Source organism: Boleophthalmus pectinirostris, unplaced genomic scaffold, assembly GCF_026225935.1.
Source record: "Boleophthalmus pectinirostris isolate CB_2022bp ecotype Guang Dong unplaced genomic scaffold, ASM2622593v1 HiC_scaffold_5, whole genome shotgun sequence".
Classification (NCBI taxonomy): Eukaryota; Metazoa; Chordata; class Actinopteri; order Gobiiformes; family Gobiidae; genus Boleophthalmus; species Boleophthalmus pectinirostris.
Window position 1 is genome coordinate 8,232,584 of NW_026571404.1, and position 20,529 is coordinate 8,253,112.

The 20,529-nt window shown below is 42.2% G+C and overlaps 1 protein-coding gene across 1 annotated transcript in view; it reads right to left on the minus strand.

Annotated features, from left to right (window-relative positions):
* LOC110175781 (adhesion G protein-coupled receptor A3) overlaps nt 1-20,529 on the minus strand; it is an 820,856-nt gene that overhangs the window by 716,624 nt on the left and 83,703 nt on the right. The gene's annotated exons all lie outside the window — the stretch shown is intronic.

Genomic DNA, 20,529 nt, shown 5'->3' on the forward strand with positions numbered 1-20,529 from the left:
TTAGACTTTTGGAGATACAGTATCGCGATATTTCGGTTATTGTTACATCCCTAATATGAATACACATGGAAATGAATCAGAACTATAATATGTAGGGATGTAACGATATCTAAATTTCTCAGTACGATATTATCATGATATGCATCTCACGGTACGATATTTATTGCAATATTTTAAAGAGGCTAATATAATTGTAGATAGGATACTTTTTTTGCTTTTAAAATACCTTGACAAGATTTTGGTGTGAATTATTTCCATCATAATCCCAGGAATTCAAGTAAAAAACATTTTTCTTAATGTTGTTTTCACTGAAATGAATCATGGGATATGTAGTTTACGATGTTTATAAGCTGTTGCTACTATAAAACCATACATTTAAGCAAAGGAACTTGTGAGTCGATATATTGTGACAGCCCATGTTATTATTTTGAGACTTCTGACGATACGATATCAGGATATTTCGGTTATTGTCACATCCCTAATAACATTTACCAGTTTAGTGGACCTATGCTATTTTCAGATCTATGTTATAATGTTGTTTCCTTATCACGAACACACTTGGAGTTGCGTTCACACATGTTTAACACACAAACCCTGCATATTTAGGCAGAGTTCTTCTCTGGAATTGAAAACACCCTGTTCCACTTTGTGATGTTATACAGGAAGTACTCCACTGTGTTTTTAAACTCCATACACCTTCACTAGAATCTTTTGGATCATTTCTGCTCTGGAAACCTTCTGCTAAATCTCAACTGAACTAAAAGTAAAAGTTTCAGCTGCTAACTTTAAAATGACCACTACATGACGTCACAAGGTGGAACAGAGCATTTTGAGTTCGGAGATGTAGACAGACTAATAATAAAGTGTTTCTCAAACATGTGTGAATGAAACAAAACACAACTCCAGGTCTGTTTTTGATGAGGTAAGCAAGATTATAACAAAGCTCACAAGAATCTATTTTGTGTTTTCTCACGGTCATGGAAATCCTGGAAAAGTCATGGAAATTGAATATGTCATTTTAGTGGAGTTTTGGAAAAGTCATGGTCAAGTCATCTCTTTCACACAACTACAGCGTTCTGTTAAGTTCTCATTATCCTATTATCATTATTTCCAAACGTCTGCACCTTTCGTTTAAAAAGAGACGACAATAAATGCACTGACAGTATTTTGAATGTTAAAAAACTATAATCCCAAACCATAAGGTGAGTGGAAAAGGGTTAACATTTCATATTTAGCCCTAAAAGTCTGATCAATTCTACACATGTAGGTGCCGTGAAGTCATGGAAAATTCACTTTAGGTCATGAAAAAGTGAAAAGATTAGAAATGTTGTCAGTGAAAAAGAGTGGGTTTAATATAGAGCTTTTAAGAACACTGGTAGCTAAATTTCTATATTTTTAAGAATGCATAAAACAGTCAGGGATTTAAATAAGACACTGAGCACAATCTATGTTACAGCAGTACCTCCTTTGGTTCTAAAAGTCAGTCTGTAATTTATCGTGAATTTGCTGCCACAGGAAGTTAGACCTATTCCAGACCTATTCGCATTCTAAGCAAAAATGTTAAACCTCTATTTTGCTAGTCACTGTTTGTTTTCACACCAAGTTATGAATATTATACTTTCAAAAGAGCAGAAAGTCAGTGGAGTTTGCATGTTCTCACGGTGTAAATATGCATTATTCTGTCTTAGCATACATTTGAATACGAATAACAAACTTGAATTGAGAGGATTTCAGGTGAGTAGGTGCTCTCTCATCTCACAGTAAAATCGTTAAAGGGGCGTGCATGGACTGTAAACTGCTGTGTTATCACCTGATGATGTCACTAGGTGAAATTAAAGACACTATATCACGCCGTGTTCTGGTCTAGTATGTTGTAATGTTGTTTCCTCATCACAAAAATACCTGTTGTGTTGTGTTTTGTTTCATTTGCACATGTTTAACACACAAACCCTGCATATTTAGACTTCTTTTCTTTAGAGTTCTTTTCTCAAACAAAAAACACCACCTTGTGATGTCATGCATTAATACAGGAAGTGCTCCACTGTGTTTTTAAACTCCATACACATTCACTAGAATAACTATAGACCATAAGTTAAACTGGAAATTGCACATAAATAAAATTAGAAATAAATTATCCAAAGTAATCACAATTATATACAAATATAGGTATATCCTAGATTAAAAAACATCTTTTTATTATATACAACTCGCTGGTAAGGCCCCACATAACCTACTGTATTGAGATTTGGGGCAATACATATAAGTCTAATACAAATCCAATCTTTAGCTTGCAAAAAAAGGCAATAAGAGCAATCACATTATCAACTTATAATGAACCAACCAATGTGTTATTTACTGTATAAACTTTCAAACTCAAATTTTAAGATTTAGTTCGACACTTTGAAAATCATGTTCAAAGTAAACAACAATCTCTCGAAATCATTATAGAATATGTTCAAAATCTGAAACAGCCAATATGAGCTCAGAGGAACAGTCACGTTTATCAAAAAGAAAATCAGGCACAGGGCCTTAAAACATTAAACAAATAAACCTTTGTATTCAATTAAAGTTAAATTATCTTTAATGTGAAAGTATTTGATGTATTTATTCATACTGTACACACTATACGGCAAAGTAACTTGTCTTTTAAACTGTTTAACTGTGTAAGTGTCGCCAGCACCATCCTGATCAACACTAAAAAGGAAATCCAAAGCTCTTCTGTATCATTTCAAATAAACTCCATGATGACTTGAACTTGGTGAGGTGTTTTTCTTAAAATGGATGGAAGTTTGGGGAAAATCAAGCAAATAATGATCATGTCAGTTTCTGCCTTTTGCCTTTGCACGACTCCTTATTTTTGGCTCATGATACATGATAATTGCCAAAAATACAGTCAATTTTGAGCTTAATATTTTTCGCATTCAAATATTTCTTCATTATAGCAACTAGCTGTCAAATTTTGGGAGCTCTACCTATTAAACTTTTGTCTGGACAAAACAGAAACTCTGAAGTAATTTTTTTCAGATTCACATTCTGTTGAGTTAAAGATCTTTTGCCTTTGTAGGGCAGGAAACACAACTCCTTAAAGCTCACAAGAGTAATTTTTGTGGAATATAGGACCTTTTAAACAATAATTTCAATCAGTACTAAGTTATAACAAAAACATTAATATTCATGACATGACTTCTGTGTACATACTGCGTACTGTAAACTGTTCAGATCACATTTCTTTTCAAGTCTTTCATAAATCGCACTGCTTTATATGTCCTTGTTTGTTTAATGTAACCTAGATGATTTAATACATTTTTAGAGCCTTGTATTTCCAAACTTGGTCCGAGGTGTTAACAGGGCTCCTCTCACATATCTCACCTCAGTCACTACTGTAAAACAAAAAAGAGCTCATTCATGTTTTCGCCGAACGCTTTGATCCATTTAAGGAGGCTGTGTTCTCTCTCCTGGCGATAGAGCAGAAAAACAACACAGACTTCACGTGATAAGACAAATGTGCTGTGAAGCCTACATCAATTCACAGAGTTCAACTAAAGTCCTTCTCTAAAAACGACATTGTGAACAGCATCTGGTGGTTTATTTATTATTTGTTTAGATCGGAACTCAGCATTATAGATGGGACTTTCGGCTCCTTATTGTGGGATCAATCTTTTGGATCGGCTCATGTCAAAGAAGCGTTCAAAAGACTTTCTATATTTAAAGGTGTGTTTCATTGTGTAACTTTTGCTTTTCTCCATGGAGATGTTATTACTTCGTGGAGACCAGTGTGTTCCAACTACAGGGGAACCACACTCCTCAGCCTCCCCGGTAAGGTCTATTTCACGATACTGGAGAAGAGAATCTGGCCAATAGTCGAACATTGGATCCAGGAGGAGCAGTGTGTTGTTCGTCCTGGCCGTGGGACACTGGACCAGCTCTACACTCTCCATCAGGCGCTCGAGGGCTCATGGGAGTTTGTCCACATGTGCTTTGTGGATCTGGAGAAGGCATTCGACCGTGTCCCTCCGTGAGTGTCCTGTGGGGGGTGCTCTGGGAGTATGGGGTTCGGGGCCCTTTGCTAAGGGCTGTCCAGTCCCTGTATGACCGGAGCAGGAGCTGTGTTCGTTGCCGACAGTAAGTCAGACCTGTTCCCGGTGCATGTTGGACTCCGCCAGGGCTGCCCTTTGTCACCGGTTCTGTTCATTGTTTTTATGGACAGAATTTCTAGGCGCAGTCCGGGGCCAGAGGGGGTCTGGTTTGGGGACCACAGGATCTCATCTCTGCTGTTTGCGGATGATGTTGTTGGCTCCATTGAACCAGGACCTGCAATGTGCACTGGGGCGGTTTGCAGCTGAGTGTGAAGCTGCTGGGATGAAGATCAGTTCTTCCATATCCGAGGCCATGGTTCTCGACCGGAAAAAGGTGGCTTGCCCTCTCTGAGTGGGTGGAGAGTCCTTCCCTCAAGTGGAGGAGTTCAAGTATCTTTGGGTCTTGTTCACGACTGAGGGGAGGACGGAGGATGGAAATTGCCAGACGGATTGGTGCAGCGTCGGCAGTGATGCGGTCGCTGTATCAAACTGTTGTGGTGAAGAAAGAGCTGAGCCGAAAGGTACAACCAACCTTGCATTTCAAAGGATTTATGTCTGAGCAGCAGCAGCAGTGAGTTGTACTTCCTGATAGAAAGCTTCGCAGCGGCAGACTGATATCACCTACCACCTATCTTATCGGCAAAGTAAAATTCCGCTGCTGTTGAGAAAATAGTCCCTCAACATGTGACGATTCCTGCGATACAAGTTTAGTTTTACTTCTAAAATTATTCTATCGACACAGACTTTTACATGGACAGTCTGGTGTAATAATAGATTTGCTTCGGGTGTTTTGTGGAGTGGGTAAGACTGTTTTTAGTGTCAGGATAACTATGGCCATTGACATGCACTAGCCTAGCACCAGCGACGTCTGCAAATACACGGACTGGATGGAACATTTCAAAAAGTGTCTCCACATGTCTCCAACACTCTGGCTCACTAGGAAATGAGCTCCTATGTCCCTTTAAGCAATCCAAATTTTGACACGTTATATGATTGGACAAATGTATTTTACAAGATCTTACGGCATGAGAACTTTTCCCATCCCTAAACCTTAGAAACATTTTTTTATATATGTCTTTTTAGCCTCACAAACACCATTTCAAAGCCAGCACTTGTATCTCCTGTTTTTCCTCCCTCGTGGTGTAACAGGGGCTGAGTATTGGCGCAGTCACCTGACACGTGCCGCAGACCTGGACCTGCTTTAATCACGTTTTATTGACCCCGCGGAGGTCGATTATACTGATGCCTCTCTCATTACTTCTGCTGTCCATGCTAATAACCTTTGACCTTTCACTCGGAGGGACGACCGTTCACGACGAGGTTCATTTAGGAGGCGTTAGAGACACGTCTGAACCAGTTTTGTGCAGAAATGTCAGGTCTTGTGGTTTTTCAAGGTTCACTGTCAATAAGAAATATCAGACATGAGGATCTGGCCCGTGATTTAAAGTACGCTCAGTGTCCTCTGTTCTGTCGATAACTACAAGCTGAGTCTGGTGCGGTCACACAGATCAATACTGACATACTAACATTAAAGAGGAGGTATTTGACTTCTACGGGGTATTTACTGCTAACACACAACATATTTAGTTCACCATGTTACCGTTTATTGTTTTGAAAATGCTTTAATGCTCTGAGCATGGGTGGAGTTTGCAGAGGTCAGGGGTGGCACTCTATAATATATACAAATATTTACTTTTAAAATGTATTCATATTTTAAATATGTCAATAAAACAAAAAGATTGTATGAAATAAAGATGAATCCTAGTCTGAACCAGGACAAAAACAGGCCTAAAACAGGACCGAACCTGGTCTAAACTAGGTCTACAACAAGACTAAACCAGGACTAAAGTAGGACTAAACCAGGACTAAAGAAGGACTAAACCAGGACTAAAGCAGGACTAAACCAGGACTAAAGGATAGGACTAAAGCAGGACTAAACCAGGACTAAAGCAGGACTAAACCAGGACTAAAGTAGGACTAAACCAGGACTAAAGCAGGACTAAACCAACAGGACTAAAGTAGGACTAAACCAGGACTAAAGCAGGACTAAACCAGGACTAAAGTAGGACTAAACCAGGACTAAAGTAGGACTAAACCAGGACTAAAAGCAGGACTAAACCAGGACTAAAGTAGGACTAAACCAGGACTAAAGTAGGACTAAACCAGGACTAAAGCAGGACTAAACCAGGACTAAAGTAGGACTAAACCAGGACTAAAATAGGATTAAAGCAGGACTAAACCAGGACTAAAGCAGGACTAAACCAGGACTAAAGTAGGACTAAACCAGGACTAAAGTAGGACTAAACCAGGACTAAAATAGGACTAAACCAGGACTAAAAATAGGACTAAACCAGGACTAAAGTAGGACTAAACAGACTAGGACTAAACCAGGACTAAAGTAGGACTAAACCAGGACTAAAGTAGGACTAAACAGGACTAAAGTAGGACTAAACCAGGACTAAAATAGGACTAAACCAGGAATAAAGTAGGACTAAACTAGGACTAAACCAGGACTAATCTTGGACTTGAGAGAGAGAGGGAGAACCCTGAACCCTGCGGTCACCTGACAGTCTATGTAGGTGCACCTCCAGGACCGTCCAGACACTCAGTCCTGATTCAGTCCTGGTTCAGTCCTGATTCAGTCCTGGTTCAGTCCTGATTCAGTCCTGGTTCAGTCCTGGTCCCTCATGTCTCAGGTCTCTATAGGACAGTACTGCAGATATCATGAGCCTATGCAGGTTGTTTTCACCGTTGCCAATAGGTTTGACATTTAAGTTGTAGCGATTTTATATTTGTTATTTTTTTATATCTCCCGTCAGGAGAAGTGGGTGGACGGCGTCCTCCCACACTCACTACACCTCTGATCATGTCTGATGCACTGCGAAGTTTGACTTTACGGGAGGCTTATGAACAGTACATTATAACTATTCTGTGTAATGTTTCAGAATAGTTATAATGCACAGCAGTGTGGACAATAAAGCAATAATGTCATTGTGCGGGGCGAGGCACATGGCAATATGCACATTAAATCTTGAATCTAGTGCCCTGACATTAAAATGCTTGCCCTCCCCTAGCACAAAAGTCAAACTCCGCTTATGGTCGCATGTCAAAAGATCGGATATGTCAGTTTTAGGAGCACATATCCACGTGGCCTGCGTCGCATTTGAAAAAAATTGGATCTGTGTCATTCAGGCTGTCATTAAAAGATCAGATACAGGTCGCATAAGGACAAAAAAAATTGGAATTGGGTCACTTCAGGCTGCAGTCTGAACGTAACCTTAGTCCAATGGGGTTAATTTGGTCTTTTGACAATTTATGTTACTAGGTTCTTTTTTCAGACCAAAAGTTTGTTTTCATACTTGACAGTTTCGACTACTCACTAGTGGTCTTCCTCAGAGTGGTCACTTGATATTCTGCTGTTTTATACAGTTTTTGGAGCTGTCTGAGGCAGGACGACAGCGCCATCTGCAGTCCGACTTCCTCAGGACAGTACCCCAGGTGTGTGAGAGTAAAAAAGCCCCCTCGTCCCGGTTTATAGTCCTGTGGGCACGTTTCTGTATTTCAATTGCCTCTTTAATCCAACAACAGTGTTTATTTTCCTCTGTCCCAATGATGTTTGCTCCGTCCCAGTCCATAATGTGGTTTCTCTCTTTTACAGCGCTCACAAATGGCTGATTTGAGTTGTTCCTGTTGTGCTTTGTGTTTTGTTGCTCGTGTTCACGCCTTCGCTGTTTTCTTCTCATATTCTGCCCTATGCTCCTTTTTTCGTGGACTGAACGCCCTCCCTGTTTCTCCAATGTATATTTTATTGCAGGGTATTTCGTATATGACGTTACATTTATGCTTTTATCTTTTGGGCTGGACGAGTAATTGCCTGAGTTTCCATCACACGTCACAGGTCACGTCTGAAAAACAAACCCTTGGTCTGAAAAAAAAAGAACCTAATACCCTAACAGAAGTCTTACTTGAGTACACTCTTTGGCACCTCAAGTCTCAAGTGTTTGAAGTAGAAGTTGCTCATATGTAGGTCACCCATTCACATTTCAGATTCTCTTATCTCCCCATGTTGCCACACATCGCATTGTTACACTTCTGAGCTGTGTGACTGTGGTGGGCACACAACACTGCAGCCTTTGTCCCCTACTCTCCTCTCTCTCTCACATACACACCCTCTCCCCCTTTCACTCTCTCTCTCACGCTCTCCTTCCCTCTCCCCCTTTCATTCTCTCTCGCCGCCTTTCTCGTTCTCGCGCCCTCTCTCTCCTGTGAGACCCAGTTTGGCCCGTGGTAAAAGGTCTGTGCCCTAATAAAGCGATCCTGGTCCTCCGCTGTCATTCCTCTGGCCCTCATCTAGCCCTGCTCTAGCCCTCCTCTGGTCCCCCTCTGGCCCTCCTTTGCCCCTCTTTTGGTCCTCCTTTGTCTCTCTTCTAGCCCTCCTCTAGCAGTCCTCTGTCTCTGTCTCTCCTCTTGCTTCTAGTTCTACTCTTGCCCTCATTTAGTCCACCTCTGACCCACCTTTTCCCCTCCTCTGGCCCCTCTCTAGCCTTCCTCTGTCTCTCCTCTAACCCTGTTCTGGCCCTCCTCTGGTCCTTCTTAAGCCCTCCTCTACCTCTGTCCTCACTCTGGCCCTCGTCTAGCCCTGCTCTGACCCTCCCTTGGTCCACCTCTGACTCTCCTTTGGTCCTTCTCTTTCCTTCCTGTAGCCGTCCTCTGATCCTCCTCTAGCCCTCATCTGTCTCTCCTCTAGCCTTCCTCTTGCCCTCCCCTAGGCCTCCCCTGTCCCTCCTCTATCCCTCATCTAGCCCACCTCTATCTCTCTTCTGTCTCTCCTCTAGCCCTTCTCTAGCCCTCCTCTGACCCACCTCTGACCCTCCTTTGCCTCTCTTCTGGCCCTCCTCTGTCTCTCCTCTAGCCCTCCTCTAGCCCTCCTCTAGCCCTCCACTAACCCTCCTCTAGCCCTCATCTGTCCCACCCCTGACCCTCCTCTGGCCCTCATTTAGCCCTCCTCTAGCCCTCTTCAGTCTCTCCTCTAGCCCTCCGCTGTCTTTCCTCTAGCCTTCCTCTGTCCCTCCTTGAGCCCTGATCTAGCTCTCCTCTGTCTCTCCTCTTGCCCTCCTCAAACCCTCCTCTAACCCTCCTCTAGTCCTCCCCTGGCCCTCCTTTAGTCATCCTCTGGTCCTCCTCTAGTCGTCCTCTAGTCCTCCTCTTGCCCTCCTCAAACCCTCCTCTAACCCTCCTCTAGTCCTCCCCTGGCCCTTCTCTAGTCCTCCTCTGGTCCTCCTTTAGTCCTCCTCTAGTCGTCCTCTGGTCCTCCTCTAGCCCTTCTCAAACCCTCCTCTATCTCTGTCCTCACTCCAGCCCTCATCTAGCCCTGATCTGAACCTCCTCTTATCCACCTCTGATCCTCCTTTTCTCCTCCTCTGGCACTTCACTAGTCCTCATCTGTCCCTCCTCTGTCCCTCCTCTAGCCCTCCTCTCTTCCTCCTCTCTCACTCCTCTGTTCCTCCTGTCTCTCCTCTAGCCTTATTCTATCCCTCCTCTAACCCCCCTCTGTCCCTCCTCTGGTCCACCTCTGACCCTCCTTTTCCTTTCCCTTTCCCTTCCTTTTCCTCCTTTTCTTCTGGCCCTCCTCTGGTCCTCCTTTAGCCCTCCTCTGTCTCCTCCGGCCCTTCACTAGCCCTCCCCTAGCCCTAGACTAACCCTAATCTAACCCTCCTCTAGTCCTCCTCTGACCCTTTCTTTGTCCCTCTTCAGGCCCTCCTCTAGCCCTCCTCTCTTCCTCATCTAGCCCTTCTCTGACCCTCCTCCCATCCACCTCTGATCCTCCTTTTCCCCTCTTCTGTCCCTCCTCTGTCCATTAGACCCACAGCGTCTGTATCAAACACATTTCAGACTCCTCGTGGGGTGATAATCGTGCTGATGTGCGGATCTGGACGTGAGTGGGGCCTGATCATGACAGACTGTGGGAGAATGGGCCATATTAATGAACGACATTACATTACGTCATGCTTTGCACCGCGGAGACTCTAATGGAGGCTCTAATTGGGCTCAGTCGGTCCCAGTCCAACGTGGCTAAATGGGACTATTGGAACTGAGCGTGGTATTGTTTCCACGGCAACAGCGGAGATCCAGGTTTAGATGGTATTTTAATGAACAAATATAAATGTTGCAAGGGTACGGGTATGTAAATATTTTAGGGGTTTGAAAATACAGCTTAAGATCTCTGCGGTGTATGGAATCAATTTCGAGTCAAATACTTCAAAGAACGATTTTAAAACATCAAGCGCAAAATTAGAAAATCAAAATACCAAATATGAAAAAATCTAACAAAAAAGATCATATATATAAGATTGCAATCAGTTTTGTTTGATCCCCCTTTTCCTTGGAATGGCGCGACTCGGACCTCGGTGGAAGAAAAAGTCGACCGAGCAAGGATCTGAGTCAGAATCCAAGATGGCTCCACCCACTGTGACATGTAAATATGAAGTGTTTTCGTTGTGTTTGGACGCTTTGGTGGTTTAAATGATCAATTCAGTCACGTGTATTACTGCAATACTCTACCGTGTTCGTATCACTGCCTGTGGATCTGGTCGGTGTTGTGGTGAGGGTCTCCAAGTCCGACACGCGAAAAATAATAATACGCTTTAAGCTTTGATGTAATGTCAAATCCAAAGTCCAAGTGGAATTCGGAAGATAATCGAAGGCAGGGTAAGCCTGGAACCTTCTCTGGAAGCTGTTATGGACGTTTCCTGTTGAAGTTTTGGTGATCAGAGCTTTTCTAATATTCATCATTTTCTGGTGGATGTTTTTTCTGGAACAATGTTATTCCATACAGTGTAAGTACTGGACAAAGTTGTTGTCTGGGTTGCAGTGATCCGCTAAAATTACAACAGGAAACATCCACAAGAGCTTCCGGGTCAGGGGCCAAGCTTAGCTGCATATGCTTAGCTGTCCGTCAAACATAAATTAGCCAATGGGAATGCACCCACGGAAATCCCACCCACCTGTCACGTTTGTGCCAAAGCTGCAGGCAAAAAGTCATTGAGCGCAAACAAGAAGGCTGGAATACCAGAAAATACAATAACGTCACAATCCGTGTATCATTCGTTCATTCGTTTTTTTTCAATATAAAACCAAAAATAAGAAAACGAAAAAACAACAGTTTTCTTTGTTATTTGTCTCCAAAACCAAAATGAAAAAATGGATAACGATTAGTTTTTTCAGTTTTCGATTTTGTGTTTAAATGAAGAATGGAAAAAACGGATAACGGCCGTTTCCCGTTTACATGACTTCCATGACTGCGATGCTGGACTTTTGCACCGCATACGGACTGAACCAGGATTGATCCAGGTCCGAGACCAGACCGAGACCAGAGCGGGACTGAAACCGGGACCAGACAGGGACCAGAGCGGGACCAGGGGTGGACTCCAAGCTTTGACTCCGAGCCTCCACGGGGACCGAGCCTCAGCTTTCGAGCTCCGGCCCTGCTGTGGGCTCTGAGCCTCCGTCTGGTCCCGGTCTGGTCCTGGTCTTGTCTCGGTCTCGGTCTCAGACCCGCTCTGGTCCCGGTCTGGTCCCAGTCTCAGTAGCGCTTTGGTCCCGGTCTGGTCCCGGACCTGGTCCATTTGAACCAAAAGCTCTTAGTTCGATTCATTTTCGTTGGTGTGAAAAGCGTCAGTCGGAGGCTTTGCACCACCTCGGAACCAGCCGCGGTTCTTGAGCGCGCAGAGGACCAGAGCCGCTCTGTCCCGGTCTCAGTCCTGCTCTGGTCCTGGTCTGGTCTCGGACCTGGATCAGTCCTGGTTCAGTCCGTATGCGGTGCAAAAGTCCGGCATCGCAGTCACGGAAGTCACGTAAACGGGAAATCCGTTTTTTCCATTCTTCATTTAAACACAAAATCGAAAACTGAAAAAACAAATTGTTATCCGTTTTTTCATTTTGGTTTTGGAGACAAATAGCGAAGAAAACTGTTGTTTTTTTGTTTTCTTATTTTTGGTTTTATATTGAAAAACTAATGAACGAATGATACACGGATTCGTCACGTCTGGTCCGACAGTTATTTTGGTAGGCAAAAAGCATCTGTATCAACAAGTCCTAACCCTAACATCAACATCGTCAACAGTTATTGGCGAGTTTTAACTTTTCAAAGTAACATATTTGATCCTCAACATTCAGTGACTTAGAGTAAGATGTCATGTCCAGTCATGTCCAAACAATTAAATGCAAAACCTACTTCAAAATAAGATGAGTTTTCTCATGACAGACATACACAACGCAATTGTCAACAAAAACGTGTGGCCCCACTGACTTTTTGCCTACCAGCCACTGCACACGTGCGGAAAAGCCGGATGTAAACAAAAGCAAAGTTTTCTCATATTGTAACCAAAGAAAACGGCATCAAACTAAACTGAGAAAAACACAGAAAAAAAAACTAAAAGTTTAGAAAGTAGCAAAGACAGATATTTTACACCTGGGGTCTCTAACCTGTACCTCAGGAGCTACCAGTAACTCTCCACTACCTTCCAAGTAGCTCACCAAAGGATTTTGGAATTATATAATTGTGCTGAAAAAAAAAAAAAGAAAAGTTAATTAAATGACTATTACCATTGTCAATGTATCATTTTGAAGCCCAACAAATGCACAAAAAAATGGACAATGGTTTATGTTTTATAGGCATCTACCTGTACCTCAGGTCTTACTCACTTTCTAATCGTCTCGGTTTCTTGTGGCCACTAAAATGAGGAGCTCTCTGGCATTTTTGTTTTGTAAAGGAGCTCACTAGAGGAAAAAGGTTGGAGACCCCTGTTTTACACGATTACACAAATAATTTGATTGCAGATTTATTTATTTTACTTTTTTGTTTGATTTATTTATTTATTTTTTTTTTTGGTATTTTGATTTTATACTTTCTTGCTTGGTTCTTTGAACTATTTGACTAAAAACTGATTCCAGAGCAGTGTGCCATCATGTTTCTCTTAGCTACTTGTTCTAAATGTCTTTCATATTTTTGGTGTTTCAGTTTTTTGTTTTGTTTTTGTTATTATATTGTAATACGTGAGCTCCAAGTCATTTCTCTTGTGAATCAATAAAGTCTAGAATAGTAGAGCCGGAGGATACAGTCCAACCCTGAGCCTGACGTTGCCTCTACACTTCAGTCTATATTCTTTGGCAGCCTGTAGCCTAAAACAAAACATCTTTTCTTTTTTCTTTTGGAGATTTAAAACTGATACACAAAAAATATAAATATCAGCCCAAGATATCAGTCCATCTCTAATCTCCACTGTCTAAGTTACCATTTTCTGCACTATTTATGTATTTATCGTGCAGCTAATTTGGATGTCTGGTTGGGAGGGTGAAGCCAAGCAGCCTGTGAAAATAATTGAAACCGAGCCTCCAAAAGGGAGTCTCTATCCTTGTTCCTCCAACACAAGTTTGTTTATTCTCCACTGTGAGAAACATCCGGCACACATCTGCTCCAAACACCGTGTACCGGCATTATTAGCCCTGTCAATCAAACACCAACCCACCCCAGCCCTCAGATCCCCTCCTGGAGCGAGCGCACAGGAAGGGCATCTGGGGCAGACTCTACAACAGCTGGGCCAACGCTTCCGCGCTCGCTCTTCTAACTGCCCTGGCGTCGGATGCTTCCACCGCCGGGCTGCCAAACAAACAAAATAAAGCGTGCGCGTCTGGGGAGGAGGGTTGATCCCGGGGCGAGGGCGTGGACCGTGCTGCCCCCTGGAGGTGAGCCAGGGTAAAGCTTTGGCAGGGTGTTTAAAAGCGTCAAAAGTCCCGTCTCTTTCTCTCCCTCACGGCGTCCCTGTCCCCGAGTGGAGCAGAGGTGAAGGCGGGCAGGTTTAATGGCTATAATAAGGTCCACAGAGACAGAAGACATCGGCTGACAGTTCGACCCAGGCGCAGGCGTCCAACAGCTGCAGCGAGTGTGAAACGGGGCGGTTATGGACAGTTCAATGGGCAATTACCGCGAGAGAAGACATTAGAATAACATGGCTCCTCAGAATATTAGCGTTGACTGTCAGCACGTCTCTTTAAATGGCCCATATTACACGATTTTCTGATTTATGTTATAATATTGAGAGTTGTGTTTTGTTTCATTCATGTGTTTGAGTTTTCCACTGTGTATTTAAACTCTAAACAGCTTCACTAGAATCATTTGGATAATTTCAGGTCAGGAATTGCCAATTTCTCTTGAACAAAAACTAAAAACGAGTTGTTAACTTGTGATGAATTTGTGTGTTTTGTTCATTTGTTTTTAAAAATAATATCAAAAATAAGAAATGAAAAAACAACTTTCATTATTTGTCTCCAAAATCAAAATGAAAAAAATGGATAAGGATTTGTTCTTTTCAGTTTTTGATTTTGTGTTTAAATGAATAATGGAAAAAATGGATAATAGCCGTTTCCGTGACTTAAACTGCGATGTTGGACTTTTGTGCTGCAAACAGACTGATCCAGGACTGAACAGGACTACACCAGAACTAAAGCAGATCTAAACCAGGTCTAAACCAGTCTCAGTCCTGGTTTAGTCTTGGTCTGGTCCTGTTTTATGACTGAGACCAGGATCAGACCAAAACTAAACCAGAAGTGAACCAGGACTAAACCAAGACTGAATCAGGAGTGTCAGGACTGGGACCAGACCGGGACTGAGACCAGTTTAGAGCTGATTCTGTCCTGGTTCAGTCCTGGTTCAGCTCTGGTTCAGTTCTGGTTTAGTCCTGGTTCTGTTCTGGTTCAGCTCTGGTTTAGACCTGTTTTAGTCCTGGTTCAGTCCTTATACGGTGCAAAAGTTTGTGACCTTCACACAGGTGAGAGTAACTTAAAAAATGCTGCAGTAGTCGTGTAATGTCTTAATGTCTTATTAAATACAGTAATATTATAATTAGTGCTGTCATGCGATTAAAAAAATTGAGAGATTAATTAATTATGATCTGTAATTAATTAATCTAATTAATCTAATTTTAATCTCACCTAAAAATTGCTGAGAAAAGCTTCAATTTGAGGTATTTTCATTTAAATTCATTATTACATTATTGTGGCAGATCAAAAGACTGATATAGATTTAAAAAAAAGTGACTTTATAAAGTCATTTATTGTTTAACAAATCTCTCCAATTTGGCTGTTGAGCCCAAGTCTCCATGAATAAGAAACTGTTTGCTGTAAAGTAGGAAAGACTAGAAAATCTGAACATAATAATTTTTGTCTACTTAAAGACAATAAAAAGTCCAGTCTTTCCTTAACCATATTAAAAATATTATTGATAGAGAAATGCTTTATATATGAGATCACTGGTTTTAGTCCTTGTTTTAGTCCTGGTTTAGACCTGCTTTAGTCCTACTTTAGTCCTAGTTTAGTCCTGGAATGGATTAATCCTGGTTTTAGTCCTGGTGTTAGTTCTGGTTTAGTCCTGGTTTAGACCTGGTTTTAGTTCTGGTTTTAGTTCTGGTTTAGTCCTGGTTTAGTCCTGGTTTAGACCTGGTTTAGACCTGGTTTTAGTTCTGGTTTAGTCCTGGTTTAGTCCTGGTTTAGACCTGGTTTAGTCTTGGTGTTAGTTCTGGTTTAGAGGCGCACAGGAGGAAGCGCGGTTTACGCCGCGTACGCGAGAAAACACGATCCACACGCGGCTCACGGGAGCAGGTCTGTGTCCGCGCAGTAACTACGGAAGGAAACGTGGTCCACGCGTTCTCAGGTTAATGACGATGATGAAGGTGTGTGTGTGTTTGTGTGTGTGTGTGTTTTGTTTGTGTTTGTGTGTTGTTTGTGTGTTTGTGTTTGTGTGTGTTTGTGTATAGGACAGTAGTGCAGACATCATGAGTCTATGCAGGTTGTTTTCACCAGTGACATTTAAGTTGTAGACGATTTTATATTTGTTATTTTCTTTTATATTTCACGTCGGGAGAATAATTTCCAAGACACGAATGTGTTTTTACCTGTGCGCTGCTGCCTCTGTTCTACTGGCTCTTCGACCTCGTCCATTGTGTGACTGACGCCGCCAACGTGAACATGACGTTTACTTCGCTCTTACCGCACGCGTTTTGTTTTGTGTGGGTTTCCGGCAATGAGTGGAATTACCGAAATAAAAAAAAATTATAAATGTGTTTTGTGTGTGTGTGTTGTTGTCCCAACACTAAAAAACAACTAAAAACAGGCTTTATAATAAAGCAACTCGCATACAGAAACAGTAAAGTTAGAGATTAAAAATGAGATTAACGCGATTAAAAAACATAACGCGCTAAATATGACTGTAATTAATTAATCACAATTAACGCGATAATTTGACACCCCTAATTATAATGTAACAAATTACTTAATAAATAACACATTACAGTTTTGAAGTGTTTAGAACTCAGCTCTACATCCTGTATTTTTTATATCTTTATATCTTTTTATATCTTTTATTCTACATTTTTTTCCACAAACTGCCACTTAAAGGTGCATTGTGCAAGTTTTCTGGTGGAGGGTTCATCAAATGCTTTTCTCAGGCTACGTTTATATGATGAACAGAAGACGCAAAAGTGGTGTTGTGTCTTCTCTTTTTATTCCGCGTTTAGACGAGCATTTTCGGGAGGAAATCTGTGTGCATACGGTGACGCAAAAGTGTGTGGAATTCGACTGTGTATGCATGCCAGGTTTCTGTGATACTGTATGTTTATGACGTAAATGCGTATGTGACATGAGCAGATCTGACCAGAGTTTTGCGTCTTGGGCAGTGTAGACGGAAACGCTACAGCAGAGCGTATTCAACTTTTCCACTCTGGAGGGTGGTTTCAGATTTTTGCGTTTTTAAGCCCCAAAAACGCCGTCACCGTCTAAACTACAGGCACTTCCGATAAAATATTTTGTCATTTTTACCCGCAAGCGTTCTCATGTAAACAGGCCCTCAATGAAGAACTTGTCTGAAACGTTCACAGTATGGCATTAAACCTTTCTATCTTCATGGAGACCAAACCAGACCAAGTTACGGGTTAAATCTGTGGAGAGACAACCCCGCTCACAGTCAGAATGCATGTTTTTCTAGGCATTTTTTAGCTATAAATCACCTGTAATTGAATAAATGTAAAGTAAAGCTGTTTAATGTCATACTGTGGAACATTCCAGGCAGAGCGATGACATATCCATAGAAACAAGCAGCACACCTGATATAAAACCACAGGTATTATCCAACAAAGCCACGTCATAATTAGAAAAACATGAAAACCTGTCGTCCGTTTTCTTTTTTACTTCTTCGTCGCCAGCCAGTGTCAGCGTGGAAAAGCCGTGATCTCTGGGACTGGAAGCGTTACACCAATCAATACTCGCCGCTGGGTGGACGGAAAAGGGGAAAAAGGGGGATGGGGAGAGGAGAAGAAGAAAAAGAAGTGGTGGTCCAAAGCTCATCTCCGAGCCCCGGCGCACACAGCTCCTCTGGGACCCGTCCGTGATGCAGGATTCATGGACAGCGCGAGAGGCCCCCCCTGATCCAGTGCTGCATAATGCCCGCGTGATGGTTCTATATTACCTCTTTAAGGCCTTTACGGCGCCATCGGGGTTAAGCTGAGCAGATGAGAGGTGAGCTCGCTGGAAATCCCCCGTACACAGAGAGCAGCTACACCAGATGGTTAGTGGCGAATGGCAGTTTGATAATAATATAAGATCTGCAGGTATTTGAAGCTCCTATATTACGCAAAATGGACTCTTGTGAGCTTTGAATCACGTTATAATATTGTTTCCTCATCAAAAACCTACCTGTGTACATCTCTTGAGCCTAAATATGCAGGATTTGCGTGTTAATAATAATAAAAGAAAACATAATTACAAAAGAGAACAGAGAATCTAAATCTTTTAACAGATTTATTCATTTATTCATTATGGTTGATTGTATAATAGATGTAATTTCTGTATTATCTATATAATTGGGGTCAGTTGTTGCTAAAAAATGTAGTAAATGTAATTATTGTAAACTCCATAATACAACAGTAATGTGTTGTGTGGAATGAAATAAGTTATGACGGAAAAATTATGCACTGTTAAGATGTTTTCCACACTTGACCATATAGGCAAAATAACATTTACAACACCAATAATACTTAACACAGATGGAGAAAAGGCAAAATTAATATTGGAAAAATGCAAATTTTGATACAGAAATTTTGGGGGTGGTCACAAATAGAAATACAACACAATCAAAAGTTGAGCCTGATCATTTTTATTAGTGTCTAGGCTCAAAAAATGACTTTATTATCCAAAACAATCTGCATTTTAACAATATTTTTTTTAGCTGCCCTCCATCTGTACTAAATATTTTTGGCCTACAGCAGAGGGGGTTGCGCGGAGGTAATGCAGGAGGGTTGTGAAATCAAACTCCTCTCTCGTTTTTAATCATATCATTTTTAAAAAGTCACACTTTGAGCTCCTTTTCCGTGATGTCGTTGCTCCATTGATCTGGTCTTCCCAAAGTCACCGCGAGCCCACGAAGCGCAGTTTAAACTTCAGGACTGAACTGGTTAGACTCTTTAGACTCTAGGCTTATTTCTGTCATGGAACTGGAGATGGAAATAGTTTCAGCTCAGCCTGGACTTGTTAAGGGACTTTGATAGATGGACATAACGCGGGGGCAGTAGTCCAGGACTAAACCAGGACCGAACCTATGCCGTGTCATTAGTGGATTATAAATATATACATGCCGATCAGCAGGACTACACCAGGACTGAAACAGGACTGAACCAGGACTAAACCAGGTCTAAACCAGGACTTAACCGGGTCTAAACCAGGACTAAACCAGTGTCATTGACATAAATATATACATGCCGATCAGCAGGACTACACCAGGACTGAAACAGGACTGAACCAGGACTTAACCCAGTCTAAACCAGGACTAAACCAGGACCGAACCTATGCCGTGTCATTAGTGGATTATAAATATATACATGCCGATCAGCAGGTCTACACCAGGACTGAAACCGGACTGAACCAGGACTTAACCCAGTCTAAACCAGGACTAAACCAGGACCGAACCTATGCCGTGTCATTAGTGGATTATAAATATATACATGCCGATCAGCAGGTCTACACCAGGACTGAAACCGGACTGAACCAGGACTTAACCCGGTCTAAACCAGGACTAAACCAGAACTAAACCAAAACTAAACCAGAATCAAACTATATATACACGCTACAACCGCCGAGCCAATTGCCAGGACTACACCAGGACTGAACCAGGACTAAACTAGGACTTAAGCAGGTCTAAACCAGGAGCGCAGCCGCCGAGCCGATCACCCCCGCTGATGATTTCATGTAATAAACACACTAAAGTCTGTCTCTGTCTGGTCCATCGTTCCAGGAAAATATCTTGACATGCACTTGTTTCCGGGACAACGGATGTCCTGGTCAAGTATTTTTCTCCTGTTCGTCGTTCATTTGATTCACCTGACCCGCCTGTGTGTAATAATTACCCACCTGCATGCCCACCCGTAAAATTCCAAAATGTTAAAACCCAAAGCAACTATTTGCAAATAAATAGTGCAGGACTCTGGTTCCAGATATGTCAGTTCTTTATGGTCAGATTGTGTTAAAACAAAACTCAGATTAACGTCTAACTTGACTTCAGACTAGAGGTGAGATCAGGCCTAAAAAATCCAGCCCGACCCGACCCGGCCCGCGGGTATTAAAACCCGACCCGGCCCGAGCCCGACCAATTAACTTGATTTGCAGGCCCGAGCCCGAAGCAAACCCGAAATGTCATATTTTATTTGTGAGGACTCGGGAGGAGGAGCAGTGCTCAGCGTCGAGGTGCCAGTCTTTTTGCTCTCGTATGAAAGCAAAGCGCCACATTGACGACATTCAGCGAAGCCAACGCAAGTTTCTGTAGCATTTTCAACAATCAATTTGAAGCTTTTCCACACCTCACTCTTATCGGTGCGTGTTTGTCTTTTCAGTTCTCCTGCCTTTAGTTTAACTTCTTGCTCCTCCATATTGGGGATACCAGGTCAAAATAGATGCAGACTTGCGGAGGGGAAGATTATTAAATGAAGAGGGGGCGTTCACGTGCGCAGAGCTCTGGCTCTGCAGATCCTGTTTAGTAGTTAAATAGCAATTACATTACATTACTTCTCTGTTTTATCCATATTATTTATTTTATAACAAGTATTCCTTAGTTTAGTATCCACACATCGTTTTAGCATACATTTTATAAACATATATTTATTTGAAGCCCGAGCCCGACCCGACCCGAAGTAATGATTGACATTTTAGGCCCGACCCGACCCGAAATTCGGGCTCGGTCTTAAGATCTTACCTCTACTTCAGACAGAGCAGTGCCTTCAGTTAACATCACACCCCCAGGGAATGTCGAGAGCTGCTTGATATGTATTATGAAGTGTAACCACTATGTCAGAATACAACTATTTCTGAATACAAATGATTGAAAATAATTTTGGGAGCCCCTGTAAACCCGGTG